The sequence below is a fragment of the Osmerus eperlanus genome, chromosome 18 (genome assembly GCF_963692335.1).
Source record: "Osmerus eperlanus chromosome 18, fOsmEpe2.1, whole genome shotgun sequence".
Lineage (NCBI taxonomy): Eukaryota > Metazoa > Chordata > Actinopteri > Osmeriformes > Osmeridae > Osmerus > Osmerus eperlanus.
The window spans coordinates 2,255,340-2,267,869 of record NC_085035.1 but is presented as its reverse complement, the minus strand read 5'-3'; the positions used below and the strand labels follow the sequence as shown (position 1 = coordinate 2,267,869).

At 51.6% G+C, this 12,530-nt stretch overlaps 1 pseudogene; it reads right to left on the bottom strand.

Annotated features, from left to right (window-relative positions):
* LOC134039061 (membrane-associated phosphatidylinositol transfer protein 2-like) overlaps positions 1-12,501 on the bottom strand; it is a 25,070-nt pseudogene extending 12,569 nt beyond the window's left edge.
* Positions 12,502-12,530: the final 29 nt, after the last annotated feature.

Below are 12,530 nucleotides of genomic sequence, written 5' to 3'. Positions count from 1 at the left end.
GGTGAGACGGGCTTGCTGTACGAACACAGAAAAACAAACTGTCACCTTGACGATGCAAATAACCCCCATCTCACTCCACTCTCACCTCCAGCTAACCCCACTACCACCCCAAACTCATCCCCAAATCCACTGCCGTTTCACCCTCGACTCACCGCACAACTCACTCCCAATTCACCCCCATCTCACCGCCAACTTATACCCACATCAATCCCCCTCTCACCACAAAATGACCCGCCGACTCACCCCCTCTCTTGGACGACAGGTTGGAGGAGCGCGAGGACGTGGACCACTGCTTGGTGAGCTCCCCTCTATTCTGCAGGGCGTCTCCCAGCCCCGCCGCCCCTCCCTCGGCCTGGCCGCCCACCCCCAGGGCCTCGCCCCCCTCCTGCTCCTGCTCCAGGGGGGAGGCGGGGGCCCCGTGGGCCTCGGCCTGGCCCTCCTCCCCCTGGCTGAACTGGGCCATCTTCCTGGCCAGAGCCAGCTGGGTCTCCAGTTCCAGCTGGCGGATGTCCTCGATGGTCAGGCCGTACCACTCGTCCTGCCAGCACCAGGCCTGCCGGTGGGCCCTCACCATCACCTTCCTCAGCCCTGCGGGAGACATAACCCTCTCATCACCTTCCTCAGCCCTGCGGGAGACATAACCCTCTCATCACCTTCCTCATCCCTGCAGGAGACATAACCCTCTCATCACCTTCCTCATCCCTGCAGGAGACATAACCCTCTCATCACCTTCCTCAGCCCTGCAGGAGACATAACCCTCTCATCACCTTCCTCAGCCCTGCAGGAGACATAACCCTCTCATCACCTTCCTCATCCCTGCAGGAGACATAACCCTCTCATCACCTTCCTCAGCCCTGCAGGAGACATAACCCTCTCATCACCTTCCTCATCCCTGCAGGAGACATAACCCTCTCATCACCTTCCTCAGCCCTGCAGGAGACATAACCCTCTCATCACCTTCCTCAGCCCTGCAGGAGACATAACCCTCTCATCACCTTCCTCATCCCTGCAGGAGACATAACCCTCTCATCACCTTTCCTCATCCCTGCAGGAGACCAGGAAAGCCTTGGAGAATGAGGGGCTTGGTTTTCTTTAGCGTGACAAGGGGTCTGAGAACTGGAAACACACTGGCTGGAGAGCATAGAGCCCGGCAACAAGGCTTTGTCATTGATATTTACGGTTTGTTACACATAACCATCTGGGAAGTCGTCATTGGAAACTGTTTGGAAAAGGGGCACTTTTCCAGGGATGGAGGGGAGGGGGGTGTGTGTGTGTGGCACTGGAACATTGTGTTTATTGACTGATTGATTAGAGCCTTTGCAGCGTTATTAGAGCAAAGCTGTTTGTTTAGTTTATGACGGCGTTGCTGTCGTCGGTAAACGGGGGTAGATGGCAACTTTACAGCAGTGTCAACCCCAGGGACTGGGTGAGTTCGGGTGGTATTAGCCCATGGCCAGTGGGAGGGGAGGGGTGTCATGGTGAGAATACCTTCGACCATGGAGGGTGGTGCATGTCAGAAAGATGGAGCAGAGAAGCATGCAGCTTCATTAGACCCTGTGTCGATGCTGGAGGGAGTGAGTAGGCTAGGCTAGGCTAGGCTAGGCTGTGCTGTGCCAGGCTGGGCTAGGCTGTGCTGTGCTGTGCTGTGCCAGGCTGGCCTAGGCTAGGCTAGGCTAGGCTAGGCTGTGCCAGGCTGGGCTATGCTATGCTATGCTATGCTATGCTATGCTATGCTATGCTATGCTAGGCTGTGCTGTGCTGTGCTGTGCCAGGCTGGGCTAGGCTAGGATGGGCTAGGCTGTGCCAGGCTAGGCTAGGCTAGGCTGGGCTAGGCTGTTCTAGGCTGGGCTAGGCTAGGCTAGTCTAGGCTGTGCCAGGCTGGGCTATGCTGGCAGAACCTGGCGCAGGAACAGTTAGTATATAAACAGCGGTAGATCACTTTAATGAAGCAGACTAAGGAGCTGACAGCAGAACGCTGGCAGGAAATTAATCCTGCCTCCTTTCGGCGAGGCAGGATTAATGTTTCCTGGTACAGAGAGAAGCGGCTCTCTCTTCTCCCGCCCATCTCTCTCTCTTTCTATCTCTCTCCATCCCTTTTTCTTCCTCTCCTTTCAATGCACTTGCTTTTCCCTTTGTTCTTCTCTTTGTCTGTCACGGTCTCTGTTCCTCTCCTCCCTCCCTCTCTCCTTCCTCCCTCTCTCCTTCCTCCCCTCCCTCTCTCCTCCCTCCCTCTCTCCTTCCTCCTTCCTCCCCTCCCTCTCTCCTCCCACCCTCTCTCCTTCCTCCTCTCCCTTCGCATCCCTCCCTCTCTCCTTCCTCCTTCCTCCCTCCCTCTCTCCTTCCTCCTTCCTCCCCCCCTCTCTCCTTCCTCCCCTCCCTTGGCCTCCCTCCCTCTCTCCTTCCATCCTGCAAGCTTTCATTAAGCTGTGGTTAATCATTATGAAGACAGGAGCCTGTGGCTCTTCATATAGTCAAATTAGACGGTCTCAGTTTGACACCTGCAGATACACACAGAAACTCAAACACACACACGCGCACACAAACATGCGAATACATACACAAACATACAGGTACAAGCACACACAAACACACACACTGAGATAACGGCAAGTCAAGCTTGAACCACAAGCAAATATTAGAGGAGAGAGCCAAGGGGAAAGCAATGAAAACTCAGTCAGGTGTCTCCACCAGATATCTGCTCAGTACACTCTCTAATGGGCTACATATACACTTACACTTACACACACACACACACACACACACAGTGTCCAGACTCACCCACGTCGTGGATGAAGCGCTCGATCTTGGACTGCATGCCCCAGTATCTGAACTCCACCTTGCACAGCTTGTAGGCGCACATGACGGGGTTTTGGTCCAGGTGCTGGTTGATCTCCTGGATCCAGTCGTCCGACAGGGGGCCTCGTTTGGTCTTCACTGACTGGTACAGCTTGGGGTCCTCCTCCACCAGGTACTCGTGAGGGGGGATGGGGTCACGCACAATGTCTATGGGGTCTGAGACACACGCACAAGTTAATACACCTTCCCACAACACACACACATACACACACCATACCCACACACAAAGAGTTCTGTATCCTGCAGATGTATTTACATTTACATTTAGTCATTTAGCAGACGCTCTTATCCAGAGCGACTTACAGTAAGTACAGGGACATTCCCCCGAGGCAAGTAGGGTGAAGTGCCTTGCCCAAGGACACAACGTCAGTTGGCACGGCTGGGAATCGAATCAATCAACCTTCTGATTAATAGCCCGACTCCCTAACTGCTCAGCCATCTGACCCCCCTTATTTCTGTGATCAGTTCTATACTTGACGTGAATGTCTGTATCTGAGTGTGTGTGTGTGTGTGTGTGTGTAAAAGAGTGTGTGTGTGTGTGAGTTATGTAATCACACACAGGGGGCACTTCCCCTGCAGGCAGGCTGTCTGATCCAGACGACACACCTATCCCACACTCCACTGGGGTTCTGTGGCACTGCAGCATGACGCCAGCAGCTCCCCACACACACACACACACACACACACACACACACACATACCTGCACACGGACACACACTTACATGTACACGTATACAAACACACACACAAATACATACCTGCACACGGGGACACACTTACATGTAGACTTATACACACAGAGTGAGTGTATGTAAGTGTATGAAGGGGTCAGATGGCTGAGCGGTTAGGGAATCGGGCTATTAATCAGATGGTTGCCAGTTCGATTCCCGGGCCGTGCCAAATGACGTTGTGTCCTTGGGCAAGGCACTTCACCCTCGGGGGGGAATGTCCCTGTACTTACTGTAAGTCGCTCTGGATAAGAGCGTCTGCTAAATGACTAAATGACTAAATGTAAATGTTGAGCGTGTGGGTGTGTGTGTGTGTGAGTGTGTAACACACCTACGGTGCGCTGCCTCTTCTCGGCAGAGGACATGTTGAAGACGTCTGCCTGGTTCCCAGTGTCTGGTTTGTAGTACGTCTCGATGTCGATGGAGAACTTCTCCACGAACGGACACGTGTACCTGGGGGAGGGAGGGGGCCGTCAGTACGGGCCGGACACCCTGTCGGTGTGTGTGGGGGTAACTTTGGGTGTGTGTGTGTCTCACTGTGTGTGTGTGTGTGTCACTTTGTATGTGTGTGTGTGTCACTGTGTGTGTGTGTGTATCACAGTGTGTGTGTGTGTCACTGTGTGTGTGTGTGTGTCACTGTGTGTGTGTGTGTGTCACCTTGTGCGGGTGTAGGGGTATGCGTTCCAGGACTCCTCCTCCACGCGGAGCGCCGCCTGGGGCAGGATGGAGCAGAACCAGGAGGGGATGTGCTTGCCGATGTGGTACACCTTGTGCGTGTACTGGCCCGAGCCTCCGGGGCCGTCCTCGTACGGCTTGTTCTCCAGGATCTCCACCCCGCTGCCCTCGCCACAGCTCTCCTCCCGGCTCTTCTTCTGCAGGGGGGGACGGAGGGAGGGAGGGGTAGAGGAGGGAGAGAGGGAAGGAGGGAGGGAGGAGTGGAGAACAGGGAGAGGGAAGGAGGGAGGAGTGGAGAACAGGGAGAGGGAAGGAGGGAGGAGTGGAGAACAGGGAGAGGGAAGGAGGGAGGAGTGGAGAACAGGGAGAGGGAAGGAGGGAGGAGTGGAGAACAGGGAGAGAGGGAAGGAGGGAGGGAGGAGTGGAGAACAGGGAGAGGGAAGGAGGGAGGGAGGAGTGGAGAACAGGGAGAGAGGGAAGGAGGGAGGGAGGAGTGGAGAACAGGGAGAGGGAAGGAGGGAGGAGTGGAAAACAGGGAGAGAGGGAAGGAGGGAGGGAGGAGTGGAGAACAGGGAGAGGGAAGGAGGGAGGGAGGAGTGGAGAACAGGGAGAGAGGGAAGGAGGGAGGGAGGAGTGGAGAACAGGGAGAGGGAAGGAGGGAGGAGTGGAGAACAGGGAGAGAGGGAAGGAGGGAGGGAGGAGTGGAAAACAGGGAGAGAGGGAAGGAGGGAGGGAGGAGTGGAGAACAGGGAGAGAGGGAAGGAGGGAGAGAGTCAGACAGTGCTCCCAGTGGTCAGACTGTCAGCGAGCATCCATTAAAATTATACTAGAACAATAACAATGTGATAACTTAGCCGACGCCTTTCTCCAAAGCGGCGTAAGGCAGAAGGGGGAGATTTGAACCCACGACTCCCTAGTCTGCAGTAAAATGCTCTAACCACTGAGGATCAAATGTAGATGTACATATGAAGAAGTGTGTTGGTTGCAGGCTGCGACTGTGTACTGTCAAACTTCCCAGAACAGCCTGGCTCCACAGAACCATGCTCTGGTAAAGGAGCACTCACGAATACACCACAACAACTTGGCTTGATATAAATATCTCTCTCTGAGGAAGACAGCGACATCAATAAATCTCTCTCTTCATCTCCCCCTCCTCATCCTCTTCATCTGCCCCCTTGGCTGATCTACGCTCTTACTCTCCCCCCTCCCCCTTTCCTCCCTCCTGCTCTCCTCCTCCTCTCCTCCTCCTCCTCCTCCTCCTCTCCTCCCCTCCTCCCCTCCTCCCCTCCTTTCCTCCCCTCCTCCTCTTCTCTCCTCCTCCCTCCTCCCCTCCTCCTCTCCCCTCCTCCTCTCCCCTCCTCCTCTCCTCCCCTCCCATCCCCTCCTCCTCCTCTCCTCCTCTTCCTCTACTCCTGTGGCATCGTGCAGACGGGGGCTGGGTGATGATGGGTCGCCCCTCTTCCTCGTTCAGAAGCAGGGTGTTTACTGTCATCTGCAGCAGTGAAATGACAGCTGCTGCAGTAATCAATATCTGTACACGATTTTCACGCTCCCTGCCTCCCCTCTCCTCCCCTCCGAGGATTAACCGTAGTTAGTCTGATAACTAGCTGGACTTGACTCTGCGTCTGTGTGTTTGTGCCAAATAAAATCAAAATGTATTTGTATAGCCCTTTTTACATGCAAGCATGTCACAGAGGGCTTCACATACGCCCATAGAACTGCCCCTCAACCAACCTAAACCCTCAAGGAAGACAAGGAAAAACTCACTAGAGGAGAAAAAAATGGAAGAAACCTTGGGTGCCCATGTGTTATACCCTGTACAATGCAAGCGTGTGGGTTTGGTCTATTTACATTTACATTTAGTCATTTAGCAGACGCTCTTATCCAGAGCGACTTACAGTAGGTACAGGGACATTCCCCCCGAGGCAAGTAGGGTGAAGTGCCTTGCCCAAGGACAAAACGTAATTTAGCACGGCCGGCGAATCGAACCGGCAACCTTCAGATTACTAGCCCGATTCCCTCACCGCTCAGCCACCTGACTCCCTATTTGTGCTCCTCAGTTCACGAGAGGGTGAGAGAGAGGAGTCACAGAAACGAGGCGCACTGCGAGGCACGCTTACACAGCAAAAAAGGTCTGCTAAAATACAAGAAATTAACACAAAATTTGAAGAGAAAATGACTTAATGCTAGTGAAATTATCTTGCTGCATGGACAGATAATTTTCCTCGACAAGATATCTTAAAATAAGTTGGTTCCAGTCTAGAAATAAGTAGGCTTAAGAATATACCACAAATTAAAAGATAAAAACTAGTAAATCATTTTTGAAACAAGATAATAAATATTATATTTCCAGAACTGAGATTGTAAATCTTGGCAAGCAGAACAATTTGCAGTGTACGCAGAGTGACAGCAGGTGGCCGAGCCCAACCGATCCTGTCTAAGCCGGTCTCCTGCATTAACCTGCCCCCCTAGGGAGGGGGGCGAGGGGTGCTGTGGGGTGGATCTGTGGCAGGGTGGGGGATAGGATTACATCTTATATTATTAACAGACTACTCTTACTTAAAGGCTATCCCACAAGACGTGCTCGGAGGCTCGGGGCACACGGGCGGAGGTTTATCTGACGTTATTTCCAAACCCATTCAGAAATTGTGGCATTTCAATGAGATAATTCTCGAATGAAGTGTGGAAGTGCAGGGAGGTTTCCGGCGCCTCTCGAACACATCGCCGTCAATCTGTAACCCTCCCAGCGGAAAGATATCTAAAACAGAGAATCGCTTTATAATTTCTAAATTGTTATTCTGATTATAACCAGAAGTAGTCAAGCGATCCAGATGGCAAAATCAGAGGCCAAAGGAGTTGGTTGAGCATTAGCTCTGAGCATAAGCGGTCTCACAGGCTTTGGGGAGAGACAGGAGGAGTGAAGGTCAGAGGAGGAAAACAGCTGTAAAATTGCTGTAATGTAGCAGGTAATGTGATTAAGGCAAGTAGCTGAAGCAAGGAGCTGAAAGCCCTTAGATGAGCTCCACGCCCTGCTGCCTCACACACCCTGTAACACACCCAGCTCCGACTGTAACACACCCTGTAACACACCCTGTAACACACCCTGTAACACACCCTGTAACACACCAGCTCCGACTGTAACACACCCTGTAACACACCCAGCTCCGACTGTAACACACCCTGTAACACACCCTGTAACACACCCTGTAACACATCCAGCTCAGACTGTAATACACCCTGTAACACACCCTGTAATACACCATGTAACACATCCAGCTCAGACTGTAATACACCCTGTAACACACCCAGCTCCGACTGTAACACACCCTGTAACACACCCTGTAATACACCATGTAACACACCCAGCTCCGACTGTAACACACCCTGTAACACACCCTGTAATACACCATGTAACACATCCAGCTCAGACTGTAATACACCCTGTAACACATCCAGCTCAGACTGTAATACACCCTGTAACACACCCTGTAATACACCATGTAACACATCCAGCTCAGACTGTAATACACCCTGTAACACACCCAGCTCCGACTGTAACACACCCTGTAACACACCCTGTAATACACCATGTAACACACCCAGCTCCGACTGTAACACACCCTGTAACACACCCTGTAATACACCATGTAACACATCCAGCTCAGACTGTAATACACCATGTAACACGCACAGCTCAGACTGTAACACACCCTGTAACACACCCTGTAACACACCCAGCTCCGACTGTAACACACCCTATAACACACCCTGTAACACACCCTGTAACACATCCAGCTCAGACTGTAATACACCATGTAACACGCACAGCTCAGACTGTAATACACCCTGTAACACGCACAGCTCAGACTGTAAAACACCCTGTAACACACCCTGTAACACACCCAGCTCCGACTGTAACACACCCTGTAACACACCCAGCTCAGACTGTAACACACCCTGTAACACATCCAGCTCAGACTGTAACACACCCTATAACACACCCTGTAACACACCCTGTAACACATCCAGCTCAGACTGTAATACACCCTGTAACACACCCAGCTCAGACTGTAACACACCCTGTAACACACCCTGTAACACACCCCGTAACACATCCAGCTCAGACTGTAACACACCCTGTAACACACCCTGTAACACACCCAGCTCAGACTGTAACACACCCTGTAACACACCCTGTAACACACCCTGTAACACACCCAGCTCCGACTGTAACACACCCTGTAACACACCCTGTAACACACCCAGCTCCGACTGTAACACACCCTGTAACACACCCTGTAACACACCCTGTAACACACCCAGCTCCGACTGTAACACACCCTATAACACACCCTGTAACACACCCTGTAACACATCCAGCTCAGAATGTAACACACCCTGTAACACAGGAGAGAGAGAGAGGGAGAAGAAAGGGGGAGAGAGAGAGAGAGAGAGAGAGAGAGAGAGAGAGAGAGAGAGAGAGAGAGAGAGAGAGAGAGAGAGAGAGAGAGAGAGAGAGAGAGAGAGAGAGAAGCAACATCCGCCCAGACAGAAACGCCAGTGGCTTCTAGTCACATGTTCCACGTGCACTCTCTTGCTTGTTCCACGTGCACTCTCATGCTGACACCTTCACCTGCTCTGCAGTGAACTGGAAGCAGTTGCTACTGAGTCTGCAACTTCTGAGACTTGCCTCCACACACACACACACATTCTCTCGCTCTCGCTCTCTTTCTCGCTCTCTCTCACCCTCTCTCTCTCACACTTGCCCTCGCTCTCTTTTTGCTCCATCTCTCTTTATCTCTCTCACTTTCTCTCATCATCACTCTTTATCATTCTCTCTCTATTTCTCTCCCTCCATCTCTCTCTCTATCTCTCTCTGCTGTGACTGCATCTGTTCCCAGGGTTATGGCAGCACAACAGTTCTTTATTAGTGCTGACAGGAGACTTCCTGTTAACCCTGACACACACACTGTACACACATACACACACACTGTACACACACACACACACACACACACAGAGAGACATACAAACACGAACTCACGAGCAATCATACACATTCACACACTTTGAGGAAAGAAAAAAAACAAAACATGTTCTTGGCCTTCACAGGACGACTCGTGTGTCTCTGACCAAGGACAAAGAAACATTCTGAATAAGATAATTACAGTAGGAAAAATTACTTGAGAAGCCAAAGGAATTAAAGAAAGAAAGAAAGATAGAAAGAAATGATTAGGTCGTTTTAGTTCCAGCTCTGAGAGACGTCAGATTAATTCTAATAGAGCTAGCTTTGCTGAGGGTTTCGTGTCTGCGGGGCTGAGCTACCCCTGAATAATTGATATGATACCGCAAGGTTAGCATAAAACAGTCCTCCAGGGTGGCTGGGCTTCACATCTCCCCAGACCTGGAGGCCCCAGGACGGGTGTGTGCTGCATCGCAGGGCTGTGTGCGTCCCAGGTTACAGGAGGGAGAGAAACGTTCTGTTTTCGTCCAACACTGTCGTTTTCGCTAGTCCGCTCTTCTGACTATCTCTGTGTAGCTTTGTGATCTTAGCAGATTCCTCTGGCTCAGAGTGCAAATTATACAATGACAAACGGGGGGTCCCGTTTGACATTGTTACAAAGTAACGATCGGAGGGGTCAACTTCTTCTCCAGATATATAAATGTATCGACCCCCCAGACCTGTTGTTTTTACCTCTTTTGGGGGGGTCCCAGTCTTAATTAGGGGGGTCAAACCCCCCCCCACCCCCAAGCCCCCCCCCGTAATTAGCTGGCTACACACACACACACAAGCACACACACACACACAAGCACACACACACACACACACACAAAAGCACATACACACACACAAGCACACACACACACACACACAAGCACACACACCCACACACGAGCACACACACACAAAAGCACATACACACACACAAGCACACACACACAAGCACACACACCCACATGCGCGCACACACACAAACGGCAAAACCCACCACTGACGGACTAACTAGTCAAAAGGTAAGACAAAATCGGCAGCGTAGCGTTGTCATGGCAACGCCGTGGCTGCATCACAGCGATTCCTCGCCTGGATCTTTCCCTCTTTCTCTCTCACTTTCCTCCCTATCTCTTTCTCTCTCACTCTCCCCCCCTATATCTTTTTCTCTCACTCTATCCCCCTATATCTTTCTCTCTCACTCTATCCCCCTATATCTTTCTCTCTCTCTACTCTATCCCCCTATATCTCTCTCTCTCTCTACTCTATCCCCCTATATCTCTCTCTCTCTCTCTCTACTCTATCCCCCTATATCTCTCTCTCTCTCTCTCTACTCTATCCCCCTATATCTCTCTCTCTCTCTCTCTACTCTATCCCCCTATATCTCTCTCTCTCTCTCTCTCTACTCTATCCCCCTATATCTCTCTCTCTCTCTCTCTCTCTCTCTCTCTCTCTCTCTCTCTCTCTCTCTCTCTCTCTCTCTCTCTCTCTCTCTCTCTCTCTCTCTCTCTCTCTCTCTCTCTCTCTCTCTCTCTCTCTCTCTCTCTCTCTCTCTCTCTCTCTCTCTCTCTCTCTCTCTCTCTCTCTCTCTCTCTCTCTCTCTCTCTCTCTCTCTCTCTCTCTCTCTCTCTCTCTCTCTCTCTCTCTCTCTCTCTCTCTCTCTCTCTCTCTCTCTCTCTCTCTCTCTCTCTCTCTCTCTCTCTCTCTCTCTCTCTCTCTCTCTCTCTCTCTCTCTCTCTCTCTCTCTCTCTCTCTCTCTCTCTCTCTCTCTCTCTCTCTCATCGCTCACAACCGCAAAACAAACGCTGCCACGCTGCTGATGTCACCGGTTGCCATGGCAGCCTGGGCTGTGCCGTGACGCCCCGCCGGGTTGAGGGCGGAGGCAGGGAGCAGGGAGGCAGGGAGGCGGGTCGTCCGTGTGAACAGCCCTGCGCTGCGTGCGGCCCCTCCAGCCGCAGCCAGAGGAGCGAGAGCAGGGACCCGCACAGAGACGCTCCATAGCTCCTCCTGTTCATCTGACAGGGACATTTACATTTAGTCATTTAGCAGACGCTCTTATCCAGAGCGACTTACAGGAAGTACAAGTAGGGTGAAGTGCCTTGCCCAAGGACACAACGTCATTTTGGCACGGCCGGGAATCTAACTGGCAACCTTCAGATTACTAGCCCGATTCTCTAACCGCTCAGCCACCTGACTCCCTTACTGACTCCTGTTCATCTGTGTGTTCGTTCCCCACAGCCGCCTTCAATGCTCACTCGATGCTCCGAGTGCACACATGTGCAGGAACACAAACACACACAAACACGGCTAAATCAGCACTAACAGGAAGCCGATGGGTCAGGTTTCCAACGTTGTCCGATGCCGTCAGTGTGTGTGTGTGTGTGTGTGTGTGTGTGATGGGTGAGTTTACTACGTCAGGAGTCGCCAGGTGACTCAATCACCCATAATCCCTTGGGATTACTTCCTGGGAGATTGTGTCGGTCTGTCAGAGCTGAGCTCAGTCCAACAGGAGGCTCCACTGCTGATATATTACAAGTCCAAGTAATGCTAATAGCTACTTATGACTAATGGGACTTTGAGCTTTCTTATTTTATCCACAGTGTGTGTGCGCGTGTGTGGTAGTAACCAAGAGTGTGTGTGGTAATAATCCAGTGTGTGTGCATATTGAGAGCCAGCTGGGCTGACGTGCCTCACATTAACCTTTGACCCCGAGCCTTGTCTGGGCTTCAGGTCGGGGAGCCATCCTCGCTCCGACGACGACCTCAGACCTCAACATCTGATCAGGGTCACCAGGAAGCCCCGCCCCCGCTCCCCTGACTGGCTGCCCTTAATTAACTACTGATCAGGGATTGGGTATCTATCCACACCTACGCACAGCTCATTGGCAGAGGTTCAACCAACCTCGTCTGCCGTTCAATTCAACTTCCTCCCTTACCCACAGGTCTTTCATACAGTTTGAAAACGTACAGAATAAAAAAGGAAAGTAATATTGAATAATGGTAAATGCCCATTCATTGATTATTTCAGTTGCAAGAGTATGAACATTCTGTACTGTTCTGTGGAAAGCCCTTGGCGACGTTTTTTTGTGTAATAAAATACAATTTGACAAAAACATGTGAGAAAAATAATGTAAATCCAAGTTGGGTTAGAGTTTGAGATTGCTGCCTCACCTGGATCATGTAGAGCTGGGCGATGCGGTACTCCTCCACGCTCATGGGCATGGGGATGCGATACTCTTTAATCAGCATTGTGAGTCTGGACGAGGGGGCAGGGTGTGGCC